This window comes from Hyla sarda, chromosome 8 (genome assembly GCF_029499605.1).
Source record: "Hyla sarda isolate aHylSar1 chromosome 8, aHylSar1.hap1, whole genome shotgun sequence".
Lineage (NCBI taxonomy): Eukaryota > Metazoa > Chordata > Amphibia > Anura > Hylidae > Hyla > Hyla sarda.
In genome coordinates, this window is record NC_079196.1 from 14,102,419 (window position 1) to 14,117,317 (window position 14,899).

The window sequence follows — 14,899 nt, forward strand, 5'->3', positions numbered from 1 at the left end:
CTTCTCTCCCCCTGCCTGTCCTGAGTGTCACCACCACAGTTGCCCCATCCATCGCCTCCCCCTCCCATCCTCTGCCCACATACCGCCGCCGCTGCCCCATTGCCTCCCCCCATCCTCTGGCCACATATCGCCACTGCCCCATCGCCTCCCCCCATCCCCGGTGTTATAATTACCTGTTCCCGGGGGTCCGCGATCCTTCTGGCTCCGTCAGCGTCCTGCGCTGTCACTTTGCGCACTGACGGTGACGTCGCGTTGGGGACGTCACTCTTCATTACGCAGCGCACAGCAATAGCACAGGAGCCAGAAGGATCGCGGACCCCCGGGAACAGGTAATTATAACACCGGGGATGGGGGAGGCAATGGGGCAGCGGCGGCGATGGTCGTCTCTGGTCAGGGGGCGGAGCATTATCGGCATATCAGCAAGGTTATTGCCGATACCGATAATGTCCAAAATCGTGATTATCGGCCGATCCCTAATATATATACCTATTATTCTTATTTCCCGCAGAGAGTTGTGATTGGCTGGAACCATTTGGCCAATCACAGCTCTCTGAGGGTAATATAAATCTGTGATGTGAAGAACTTTACATCGCAGAACAAAATCGGATCGAATCAAATTTAAAAAAAAAATTGGGCGAATCAGCCAAATCGAATTTTAAAAAATGCGCTCATCTCTATCCGTAATGTAAGAAGAAGAAGAAGAAAAAAAAAAGCTATGCTTTTTCTTCCCCAGAAATAGCGCCACTCTTGTTTATGGGTCATGTCTGGTACTACAGCTCAGATACAACTAATACTTCTTTTTCTGAACTCCAGTTTTAGTAATTTGCACACTTTGCATGAGACAAAATTTGTCTGCTTTGCCCCTAGCAACCAAATGTTACCAGAGTAATTTGAGAAATACAATCTGAGCTGGTCACTGGTTGCTATAGGCAAATCAGACATATTTTTCTGTCTCTTGCTGATTGATATATATATATCAGGGCCTGTGTATAGATCTGTGTGTCCCAACCAGTGTGCCTCCAGCTGTTGCAAAACTACAACTTCTTGCATGCCCGGACAGCCTTCGGCTGTCCGGGCATGCTGGGAGTTGTAGTTTTGCAAAAGCTGGAGGTCCACAGTTTAGCGATTCTCCTAAACTAGACGTTGACAATGGGTAAAGGTGCAGCTGCCACCATTGGCGCCTTCAGGTAACTTTACTACCAATGAAGAAATGAGATGAGAGATAAAGACGCGTCGTCTGCAGAACCTTATTTATCCGTAGCTGATGGTTTCCCTTTAACCGACTGTAACATCTTCTTCCGGGTGTCAGGAAACATTTCGGTCGACATGAGCAGCTCTGATCACAGGACAGCAATTTCACACCTGACTGGACCGGAGCTGAGCGCGCACACACAACCCCAACGTGAACCAGTCACACAGCCTGGACGCGGTGACTGGCGAGGGTGCAATATCCCAGAGGCTCTGCCAATAGCATCGAACACCACAACCCCCCTCCCCCAACAAGGGAAAAATAATAATTATAAGGGTAAAAAACCAATCCGAACCGGCATTTATCTGCTGCACCAAACTTTGTTCACACGGCAATTCTACACAGATTCTCTGTTCAGCAAAGTTTGCTGAACCGAATTGCGGAATTCCGCCGGAATTCCGTCTTCTCTAAACACAGAATTCCGCACAAAATTCAAGCCCCAATGACTTCCACAGGATTCCGCCAGGGAATCCCGTAAAATATAAGACTGGTCTTATATTTTTGCGGAATGCAGAAAGCAGAATTTCCGCGTGAATAATCCCATCCCAAAGGGAATGTACAGTAAATTTTGGTGGAATTCTTACCTGAAATTCCGCACGGCAATATGTGACATAGCCTTAGACAATGTTCACACTACGGAATGTTCGCACCGAGAATCTCAAACTGCAGGCGCAAATGCCGGCGCTAGGACCGCATAGGAGTGCGCCATCTCATAGACGTCTATGCATTCCGTGCGGAGTTGACCACCAACTTTGTGTTTTTTTTTTCTAGTTACTCCACTGGAATAGAACTGGGAAAAATTCTAATTAGAGATGTGCGAACTTACAGTAAATTCGATTCGTCACGAACTTCTCGGCTCGGCAGTTGATGGCTTTTCCTGCATAAATTAGTTCAGCTTTCAGGTGCTCCCGCGGGCTGGAAAAGGTGGATACAGTCCTAGGAGACTCTTTCCTAGGACTGTATCCACCTTTTCCAGCCCACCGGAGCACCTGAAAGCTGAACTAATTTATGCAGGATAAGTCATCAACTGCCGAGCAGAGAAGTTCGTGACGAATCGAATTTACTGTAAATTCGCTCATCTCTAATTCTAATCCTAGACTGTTGGTGAAGACTTGAGGACTGAGTTGGGGACCTCTGTTCTAAGGCTAAGGTCATATGGCAGAATTTCCGCATGAATTTCTGCATTGAAATTCAGCATTTTTTTAAAGGGGTATTCCAGGAAAAAAAATTTTATATATATCAACTGGCTCCAGAAAATTAAACAGATTTGTAAATTACTTCTATTAAAAAATCTTAATCCTTTCAGTACTTACGAGCTTCTGAAGTTAAGGTTGTTCTTTTCTGTCTAAGTCCTCTCTGATGACACCTGTCTCGGGAAACGCCCAGTTTAGAAGCAAATCCCCATAGCAAACCTCTTCTAAACTGGGTGTTTCCCGAGACAGGTGTCATCAGACAGGACTTAGACAGAAAAGAACAACCTTAACTTTAGAAGCTCATAAGTACTGAAAGGATTAAGATTTTTTTAATAGAAGTAATTTACAAATCTGTTTAACTTTCTGGAGCCAGCTGATATATATAAAAAAGTTTTAAGCCAATACACTTTAATGAGCTTCCACAGTCGCATTCACCCTTTCGCTGTGAATGTTCCGCAGCTAAAAAATTTTTTTTTGCTAAATTCGGCTGCGGAATCCCATTGAAGTTAAAGGGACTTTTTTGTGCTAAATGTGGATTATGTGCGAAATTTTACTTTTGCGCTTAATAAAGTCACCCTTTTTACGTGCACCTGCGGGTTCATGTGGAATTCATGCAGCAATTTGCCATGAGTTTCCGCATAGATTCTGCAAATGCTTGAAAGATTCGGAATTCCGGCCAAATTAATGCAGATGCCAAATTCACGAATCTATGCAGAATTTCTGTCGTGTGAACATAGCCTAAAAGCAGTGGTCTTCAACCTGCGGACCACCAGATGTTGCAAAAGGGGGAGGCGAAAATGTATTTGCTGCAAGAATGTGTAAACTGCGAAATGAATACATGCTACGATCCTCTGGTCCGGTCAGCACAGGAAGAGTTAACCTGCTGCCAGAGAAGAGCGTGGAAAAGTCCTGCGCTACGCCACGTCCCGCCCCTGGGAGTGGCTATCAAGTTGCTGTATCGCAGCCGAAAGGGAACTTGGAAACAGAGGAGTCGTTTCTGGGAGGACCGGAAGTCAGGGCTGCACCGATGACATCCTTCCTGCCGGCCGCTATTTTGGGGAAGCCCAGTATAAAGGACACCCTGCACAGCGACCTCTTCAGTCTGCACAAGGAGCCGGAGAGAACAGACATGGAGGAGAGCAGCGTTCCACGTGGTGAGAACAGCAAAATGTCGCCGGAACAACGGAAAGTTGTGGTGGTCGCAGCCCAACTATTCCAGGATATTGCCGACCATCTGCAGTGGTTGTCATTGGACGAAGAGGGGGCCTGCAATCTTCCCCCACTGCCCGATGATGATGATGACTGGCCGGATACACCTCCAGGAGACTGCGCTGGTACACCTGGAGTAGCATCGCCGGTGAGATTGTCCTCACCACAGGACTTGGGGCTCGTGGGCCGAGATCCCATCGGAGGAATCTGCAGTGAGTACCCCGCCAGAGGCGGCCTTTTCTTCCTCCTCCAGCCCTGAGCCTGAGATACCTCTATCCAACTTGCCGAGTGCACGACCGCGCTCACCAGATTTGCCCCAGTGGATTTTTGGGGACGAGCCGGGACTCATTGAGTATATGCACGCGGTTTACAACCTATACCTGGGAAGCCACTCCCACCAATTCCAACTGCACAAAGAGAAAGGGCCCATCAGGAAGCCGAGCTATCTGAGTTGATGGACAAATTAAAGGCCCGACACAGAGAACTGCATGCCTCGAAGCATGTGCATCTGCCTCCTGAGAAGAGAATTCATTATCAGGAGAATAATAAAGAAATGGAAGCACTCTACATCCGCAAGTGGGATCATCCCCGAGAAGGGGAGGAGCCTTTAGAACGACAAAGAGCAACTGTGGCCAAGTTCGACAAGGTCAGAGGTTATGGGACACTCCTAGATTGCCATACAGGGCAAATCATCCTCGTAAACCGGCGAGCAGTACATAGCCCATATCTACATAAAAATTTCTACTCTCTGGAGGTGGGTAAGATAGCGAAGTACACCCCCGTCGAGGGCCTGCATGGAGAATGGGCTGCTGCGGTCACAAGACCAACGGCCCCAACACAGCTTCCCTTCAAATACTTTCCGTCTACAGATTGGGAATCGGATCCCTTCAACCTGAGGCTGAAATGGTCTGCTCCTGATGCCTCCACCACCTTACTCAAGGAGGAGGAGCCTCCCCAACAACCATCTTTGTGCAGTAAAGTGCCAAGACCTGCTCAGGACCAAGAAAGTAAGCCCAAATTGCGGGCGCCAAAGACCATACCTAGACCCTCTCTGAGCAATGAGAGTTTGTCTGTTTCCAAGGTACCAACGTATGAACCAAGGCCCTCTCGGAGCAATGAGAGTTTGCCTGCTTCCAGGGTACCAACGAAAGTGCTCTGGCCCACTCCTGGCATGGAGATGGGGCTAAAATCTTATGCACCAACCTTGATCCTGACCAGTAAACCCCTGGTCACCTTAAATCCCACTGTTACCCATTCTACTCTCACCAATGTGGTTTGGGAGAGCTATATTAACTCCCAGCCAGCCCTGATATTGGAAGGGCTAGGGGGTCTACAAGAGGCACAAGAAGAGTACGGAAGAATATTTTCTGAAGGACTGTAAAGTAATGACTGTTGCTTTTCTTTGCTAACCACTTTTGTTTTCCAGTAACAAAGTTCAAGACATATGTGCCTAGCAGGACTATGCTAAGACTGTTCCAGTTCCAAGTTCAGCAATGTAACCATTAAGCTTTGTGCCTGACCATCAGGTCAAGAGACTCCTAGTCAGTAGGAGATTCGTAAGTTTTGTGCCCGGCTGATTTGTGGCAGGTGTGAAACATAGACTCCTAGTGTAGGTGGACTGCAGATCCTTACACCCCAGTTTTGTGTATATACCTCTATATTTATGAGACTTTCTTGCTAAAAATTGCTCTTATCAGGTTGGAGTGTTAATAAATACGTAAGTTAATAAATACGTAAATACGTAAATGCTCACGTCACCCTCAAGCGCTGCCCTCCTCGTCCTCCTGTTTGTTGCGGGCCGCCGGTGCTGACACTCTCTATACTTTGCGGTATCCCTATGCCCGGGCTGCAAACGGTAAACAAAATAAACTTTAATGTACGTTCCTACGTCGGCCATATGCTCTTCCTGGGACGTAATGAAGAGCGTGAACGTCGGACAGCCGTCAGCCTATGACCGGCCGCAGCAATTTTCTGCCTCAGCCGGTGATAGGTTGAGCGCACTGTCATGTAAGAAGCTGGCTTCTTATATGACAGTGGGCTCTGCCTATCACCGGCCGAGACGGATCATCGCTGTGGCCGGAGATGGGTTGACGGCTGTCCGACGTTCCCGTCCCCAGCGTAAGGCCGAAGTAGGAACATGCGTTAAAGTTCATTTTGTTTACCTTTTGCAGCCCGGGCCTAGGGATACCGCACAGTATAGAGCGTCAGCACCGGCGGCCCGCAACAAACAGGAAGACACGAGGGGCTTGCGGGTGACGTGAGCATTTACCCCGATGGGGACAGCGCAGTGCTAGGCTGATAATTAATTTTTTTTTGGGGGGGGGGGGGGGGGGGGGAGAAATACTGTTATATACCGTGGAACCGCCATAAGTTACAAAAATACCATGATACACATATTTGGTCATACCACCCAGCTCTAGACTGGGTGTCAATGGAAGGACATATAATGGGCGACATGACACCAAATTTCGTTCTGCTAAGCAACTGAAAAGAGTCAGAGGTGTGTAAAGAAGAGGCAGAGGAGTGTAATGAAGAAACAGAGGAAACCACCTATGTCTTGATGGTGGACATGGAAACTGTGGGTGCTGCTTGTGCTTGTCAACGGATCAAACAATCTTCCCTACTGGAAAACACATAACCATTGCTCCCAACACCTCCAAAAGAATGGCCTAGATGCTGGTCAACTCTTCTAAAAGACCATCCTGCTTTTCTCAGGCCAATGATTCGCCCTTTCTCAAAGTCAATCTGGGCAAAACGTCTTCAAGTTCATTCAGATAGGTCTAGCAGACAAAGATCTTTCATCAAGAGGTACACTACCCAAAAGTAGCCTCTGAAAGCCTTTTTATAGGGCAGCAGGGGAAGCACGTTTACTCCCTTTTTTGACAAGACCTAATGTCTAATGAGACCCTGCCTGTAATAATTAACATATCTGCCTGAGACATAACTGTATGTAGAGTTTTGCAGCAAGCCAACATTTTTATCTTGGTGCGTTTTTATTTTTTTGTAAGTGCGTGTGTAATAAATAGGGAGTTGAGAAGGGCTGAGATACTGGACGCACACCTGACTTTCTGGGGTCCCTATTCATATATATAGCCAAGGCCCCTAATTTCACCCCAAAAACCCAGGAAAAGTTATTGACTCGACTATAAGCCTAATGTGGGAAATACATCATCCCCCCATGTCATCATCCAGACCCCCGTCATCATCCCCCCCCCCCTTCATCATCACCGCCTGTCAATCCCTTCAGCCATCGGCTGTCCGGGCATGCTGGGAGTTGTAGTTTTAAAACCTCTGGAGGTCCGCAGGTTGAAGACCACTGCGGCCTTCGTCATCATCCAGACCCCTGTCATCACCCCCCCCCCCTTCATCATCACCGCCTGTCAATCCCTTCATCAGTGGTCTTCAACCTGCGGACCTCCAGAAGTTGCAAAACTACAACTCCCAGCATGCCCGGACAGCCATCGGCTGTCCGGGCATGCTGAGAGTTGTAGTTTTGAAACCTCTGGAGGTCCGCAGGTTGAAGACCACTGACGAAGGGATTGACAGGCGGTGAAATCGTGCTGAAAAACTCGGCTTATACTCGAGTATATATATATATATATATATATATATATATATATATATATATATATATATATATATATATATATATATAAAATAAAGTCCTGAAACACTAGGAAGACACCTGACTGTCAGGGGGGACTCTATAATATGATCAATAGGGTGACGAGAAGCACCGAGATACTAAGGAAACATGTGACTCTCAGGAGACCCTATAATGATAAAGGTGAGGAGAAGGCGCAAGAAACTGGGCGTACAAGTGACTATTGGGATCCCTATAATAAATGCTTATGATGGGAACAGGTCTGAGATACTGGGTACATACCTGACTCTTAGAAGTCCTTGTAATACACTATACATTCAGAAACTCTTCAGACTCCTTCACTTTTCTACATTTTGTTGTGTTGCAGCCTTGTGCTACAATAAAAAAAATCTTTTTTTTTATATGTTTTCCCAAATCATTTTATGCTAAACGAAGAATGAGAATGCAAAAACAGATTTTTTTGTGCTGATTTATTGAAAAAAAATAAAATAAAATGTTACACCTACACCTTGTTTGGAGTCACATGTGGTAAATTCAGCTGATTGGACAGGATTTGGAAATACACAGCCCTGTCTATATAAGGTCTCACAGCTGACAATGTATATCAGAGCGAACATCAAGCCATTAACCCCTTCAGGACGGAGCCCATTTTGGCCTTAAGGACCGGAGCGTTTTTTGCACATCTGACCACTGTCACTTTAAACATTAATAACTCTGGAATGCTTTTAGTTATCATTCTGATTCCGAGATTGTTTTTTCGTGACATATTCTACTTTAACATAGTGGTAAATTTTTGTCGATACTTGCATCCTTTCTTGGTGAAAAATCCGTAAATTTGATGAAAAATTAGAAAATTTTGCATTTTTCTAACTTTGAAGCTCTCTGCTTGTAAGGAAAATGAATATTACGAATACATTTTTTTTTGGTTCACATATACAATATGTCTACTTTATGTTTGCATCATAAAATTGACGTGTTTTTACTTTTGGAAGACACCAGAGGGCTTCAACGGTCAGCAGCAATTTTCCGATTTTTCACAAAATTTTCAAACTCAGTATTTTTCAGGGACCAGTTCAGGTTTGAAGTGGATTTGAAGGGTCTTCATATTAGAAATACCCCATAAATGACCCCATTATAAAAACTACACCCCCCAAATATTCAAAATGACATTCAGTCAGTGTTTTAACCCTTTAGGTGTTTCACACGAATAGCAGCAAAGTGAAGGAGAAAATTCACAATCTTCATTTTTTACACTCACATGTTCTTGTAGACCCAATTTTTGAATTTTTACAAGGGGTAAAAGGACAAAATTTTTACTTGTATTTGTAGCCCAATTTCTCTCGAGTAAGGACATACCTCATATGTCTATGTAAAGTGTTCGGCGGGCGCAGTAGAGGGCTCAGAAGGGAAGGAGCGACAAGGGGATTTTGGAGAGTACGTTTTTCTGAAATGGTTTTTGGGGGGCATGTTACCTTTAGGAAGCCCTTATGGTGCCAGAACAGCAAAAAAAACCACATGGCATACCATTTTGGAAACTAGACCCCTCGGGGAATGTAACATGGGATAAAGTGAACCTTAATACCCCACAGGTGTTTCACGACTTTTGCAAATGTAAAAAAAAAAAAATTTTTACCTAAAATACTTGTTTTCCCAAAAATTTTTTATTTTTAAAAAGGGTAATAGCAGAAAATACCCCTAAAAATTTGAAGCCCAATTTCTCCCGATTCAGAAAACACCCCATATGGGGGTGAGAAGTGCTCTACTGGCGCACTACAGGTCTCGGAAGAGAAGGAGTCACATTTGGCTTTTTGAACGCAAATTTTGCTCTGGGGGCATGCCGCATTTAGGAAGCCCCTATGGTGCCAGGACAGCAAAAAAAACCCCACATGGCATACCATTTTGGAAACTAGACCCCTCGGGGAACGTAACAAGGGTTTAAGTGAACCTTTATACCCCACAGGTGTTTCACGACTTTTGCATATGTAAAAAAAAAATTTTTTTTTTACCTAAAATGCTTCCCAAAAATGTCCCCAAAATTTTACATTTTGTAAAAAGGGTAAAAGCAGAAAATACCCCCAAAATTTGTAACACAATTTCTCCCGAGTACGGCGATACCCCATATGTGACCCTAAACTGTTGCCTTGAAATACGACAGGGCTCCAAAGTGAGAGCGCCATGCGCATTTGAGGCCTAAATTAGGGATTGCATAGGGGTGGACATAGGGGTATTCTACGCCAGTGATTCCCAAACAGGGTGCCTCCAGCTGTTGCAAAACTCCCAGCATGCCTGGACAGTCAACGGCTGTCCGACAATACTGGGAGTTGTTTTGCAACAGCTGGAGGCTCCGTTCTGGAAACAGTGGCGTACCAGACGTTTTTCATTTTTATTGGGGAGGGGAGGGGGGTTGTATAGGGGTATGTGTATATGTAGTGTTTTTTACTTTTTATTTTATTTTTTGTGTTAGTGTAGTGTAGTGTAGTGTTTTTAGGGTACAGTCGCACGGGCGGGGGTTCACAGTAGTTTCTCGCTGGCAATTTGAGCTGCAGCAGAAAGTTTGCGGCAGCTCAAATTTGCAGCCAGATACTTACTGTAATCCTCCGCCTATGTGAGTGTACCCTGTACGTTCACATTGGGGGGGACATCCAGCTGTTGCATAACTACAACTCCCAGCATGCCCGTTGGCTGTCGGTGACTGCTGAGAGTTGCAGTTTTGCAACAACTGTAGGCACACTGGTTATGTATCACTGAGTTTGTGACCTAACTCAGTGTTTCACAACCAGTGTGCCTCCAGCTGTTGCAAAACTACAACTCCCAGCATGTACGGTGCATGGTGTACGGTGACTGCTGAGAGTTGTAGCTTGCAACAGCTGGAGGCACACCGGTCGTGAAACACTGAGTTAGGTAAAAAAAAACTGAGTTTCACAACCAGTGTGCCTTCAGCTGTTGCAAAACTACAACTCTCAGCAGTCACCGACAGCCAACGGGCATGCTGGGAGTTGTAGTTATGCAACCAGCAGATGCACCACTACAACTCCCAGCATGCACTTTAGCTGTTTGTGCAAGCTGGGAGTTGTAGTTATACAACAGCTGAAGGTACACTTTTCCATAGAAAGAATGTGCCTCCAGCTGTTGCAAAACCATAAGTCCCAGCATGCCCATAAGGGAATGCTGGGAGTTGTGGTGGTCTGCCTCCTGCTGTTGCATAACTACAGCTCCCAGCATGCCCTTTTTGCATGCTGGGAGCTGTTGCTAAGCAACAGCAGGAGGCTGTCACTCACCTCCAACGATCCAGACGCTGCAGGTCAGTCCCTCGTCGTCTCCGCCGCCGCAGCTGCTCCTGGGGCCCCGATCCCAACAGGGGCGCCGGGGATCGGGGTCCCCAGCACCCGGGGTGCACGTCCCGCACCCGCTCACGTCCTCCAGAAGAGGGGCGGAGCGGGTGCGGGAGTGACACCCGCAGCAGGCACCCTGATTGGTCGGCCGGTAATCCGGCCGACGAATCAGGGCGATCGTGAGGTGGCACCAGTGCCACCTCACCCCTGCAGGCTCTGGCTGTTCGGGGCCGTCAGAGACGGCCCCGAACAGCCAGTAATTCCGGGTCATCGGGTCACTGGAGACCCGATTAACCCGGAATCGCCGCAGATCGCTGGACTGAATTGTCCAGCGATCTGCAGTGATCGCCGACATGGGGGGGCATAATGACCCCCCTGGGCGATATGCCGGGATGCCTGCTGAACGATTTCAGCAGGCATCCGGCTCCGGTCCCCAACCGGCTAGCGGTGGGGGCCGGAATTCCCACGGGCGTATGGATACGCCCTCGGTCCTTAAGGACTCGGGATGCAGGGCGTATCCATACGCCCTATGTCCTGAAGAGGTTAAAGGGGTATTCCAGGAAAAAAAACTTTTTTTTTCAATATATCAACTGGCTCCAGAAAGTTAAACAGATTTGTAAATTACTTCTATTAAAAAATCCTTTCAATAATTATCAGCTGCTGAAGTTGAGTTGTTGTTTTCTGTCTGGCAACAGTGCTCTCTGCTGACATCTCTGCTTGTCTCGGGAACTGCACAGAGTAGAAGAGGTTTGCTATGGGGATTTGCTTCTAAACTGGGCGGTTCCAGAGACACGTGTCATTAGAGAGCACTTAGACAGAAAAGAACAACTCAACTTCATCAGTTCATAACTACTGAAAGGATTAAGATTTTTTTTTAACAGAAGTAATTTACAAATCTGTTTAACTTCTGGAGCCAGTTGATATATGAACATTTTTTTTTTTCCTGGATAACCCTTTTAAGAAGAACTGCCTGTAGAGCTCAGACACAGGACTGTGTGGAGGAACAGATCCTGAGAAGAGTACAAAAATGTCTGCTGTACTAAAAGTTCCCAAGAGCTCAGTGGTCTCCATAATTCTTACATGGAAGGAGTCTGGAACAACCAGGACTCTTTCTAGAGCTGCCGCCCACCAAACTAAGTAATCAGGGGGAGAAGGGACTTGGTAAGAAAGGTGACCAAGAACACAATGGTCATTCTGCTTGAGCTCCTGGCCAGAAAGAAGCCTCAGTAATAACACATGAAAGCCAACTGGAGTAAACCAAGCACTGCCCATCACCTGTCCGATACCATTTCTACAGTCATCATGGTGGGGGCAGCATCATGTCTGGAGTAAACCAAGCACTGCCCATCACCTGTCCGATACCATTTCTACAGTCATCATGGTGGGGGCAGCATCATGTCTGGAGGAAACCAGGCACTGCCCATTACCTGCCCAATACCCTCCCTACAGTGATCATGGTAGGGGCAGCATCATGTCTGGGGAAACCAGGTACTGCCCATCACCTGCCCAATACCATCCCTACAGTGATCATGGTGGGGGCAGCATCATGTCTGGAGGAAACCAGGCACTGCCCATCACCTGCCCAATACCATCCCTACAGTGATCATGGTGGGGGCAGCATCATGTCTGGAGGAAACCAGACACTGCCCATCACCTGCCCAATACCATCCCTACAGTGATCATGGTGGGGGCAGCATCATGTCTGGAGGAAACCAGGTACTGCCCATCACCTGCCCAATACCATCTCTACAGTGATCATGGTGGGGGCAGCATCATGTCTGGAGGAAACCAGGCACTGTCCATCACCTGCCAAATACCCTCCCTACAGTGATCATGGTGGGGGCAGCATCATGTCTGGAGGAAACCAGGCACTGCCCATCACCTGCCCAATACCATCCCTACAATGATCATGGTGGGGGCAGCATCATGTCTGGGGGAAACTAGGCACTGCCCATCACCTGCCCAATACCATCCCTACAGTGATCATGGTGGGGGCAGCATCATGTCTGGAGGAAACCAGGCACTGCCCATCACCTGCCCAATACCATCCCTACAGTGATCATGGTGGGGGCAGCATCATGTCTGGGGGAAACCAGGCACTGCCCATCACCTGCCCAATACCATCCCTACAGTGATCATGGTGGGGGCAGCATCATGTCTGGAGGAAACCAGGCACTGCCCATCACCTGCCCAATACCATCCCTACAGTGATCATGGTGGGGGCAGCATCATGTCTGGAGGAAACCAGGTACTGCCCATCACCTGCCCAATAACATCCCTACAGTGATCATGGTGGGGGCAGCATCATGTCTGGAGGAAACCAGGCACTGCCCATCACCTGCCCAATACCATCCCTACAGTGATCATGGTGGGGGCAGCATCATGTCTGGAGGAAACCAGGCACTGCCCATCACCTGCCCAATATCATCTCTACAGTGATCATGGTGGGGGCAGCATCATGTCTGAGGGAAACCAGGCACTGCTCATCACCTGCCCAATATCATCCCTACAGTGATCATGGTGGGGGCAGCATCATGTCTGGGGGAAACCAGGTACTGCCCAATACCATCCCTACAGTGATCATGGTGGGGGCAGCATCATGTCTAGGGGAAACCAGGTACTGCCCATCACCTGCCCAATACCATCCCTACAGTGATCATGGTGGGGGCAGCATCATGTCTGGAGGAAACCAGGCACTGCCCATCACCTGCCCAATACCATCCCTACAGTGATCATGGTGGGGGCAGCATCATGTCTGAGGGAAACCAGACACTGCCCATCACCTGCCCAATACCATCCCTACAGTGATCATGGTGGGGGCAGCATCATGTCTGGAGGAAACCAGGCACTGCCCATCACCTGCCCAATACCATCTATGGGGAAAGGGAGACTGGTCAGGGTTGAGGGAAAACTGAATGGAGCAAAGTACAGAAATATTCTTAATGAAAACCTGACCCAGAGCTCTGGACCTCAGACTGAGGTGAAGGTTCACCTTCCAACAAGACAATGCCCCTAAGCACACAGCCAGGACAACACAGGAGCGGCTTAAGGACAACTCTGTGAATGTCTGAGTGACCCAGCCAGAACCCGAACCCAATGGAACATCTCTGGAAAGACCTGAAAATCGATTCCACTGACGGTCCCATCCAACCTGACAGAGCTGAGAGGATCTGCAGAGAAGAGTGGCAGAAAATCCCAAAATCCAGGGGTGTAAACCTTGTGGCCTCATCCCCAAGAAGACTGGAATCATTGCCAAAGGGGCTTCAACTAAGTCCTGAGTAAAGGGTATGAATACTTATGTCACTGCATGAGTTTAGTTTTTTCTTTTTAATAAATTAGCAAATATTTCTAACTTTCTGTTATCACTTTGTCACTATGGGAGATTGAGGACAGAATGATGGGGATATTTTTTTCTATTTTGGAACATGGAGCAACAAAACAAAATGTGAAAAAGTGAAAGGGTCTGAAGACTTTCTGAATGCCTTGTAATACAAAGGAGAAGGCCTGAAATACTGGGCACACACCTTGTGGGAATATATAAGGATTTATGTGAGGAGAAAAACAGACATACTGGGTGGTACACCTTACTCTCAGAGAATTCTATTTTCTAATAAATTTGGTAAAGATAAGGCCCGAAATTCTGGGTGGAAGTAACAAAGATCCCAGCACTCTATAGATGCTTGAAGAAATGCTTTCGTTTATGTAAATCATAAACTGCAAGAACAATGCAGCACGCGTTCCGGCTTTTTCAGAAGTCTTTTTCCACTGCATCATGAAACTGAAAAAGGCTTCTGAAAAGCCGGAACGCGTGCTGCATTGTTCTTGCAGTTTATGATTTACATAAACGAAAGCATTTCTTCAAGCATCAATAGAGTGCCGGGATCTTTGTTACTTCCATTGGATTACCCATCCCGGGCACCTACCTACACAGTGCCGACCTGCTTATTCTCTGAAATTCTGGGTGCACTCTTGCCTTTTTTGTATCTTTATGTGATAGCCTGGGGGAGTAGGGTATATGGGGGTGTAGCTGTGCAGTTACTAAGGGTGATTGCTTATCCCTTTCCATTTGTGAGGCCAGGGTGAGGGGTATTCTCTGTATGCTTGTCCTACCGCCACCCTTCCCAAGAGCGATAGGGAGATAGGAAACAATTGATTGTCCACAACCGGAGATCTGCAGAAACTTGTCGGAACTTTTACTGAAGATTTTAGGTAATAATGAACAGGAACAGTCCATACAACAGAGTCTATTAGAGCTTGACAAGTGGTTGGGACCTTGTGAGTCTATTGAACTTAGGAAAGTAATTGTTGCGCT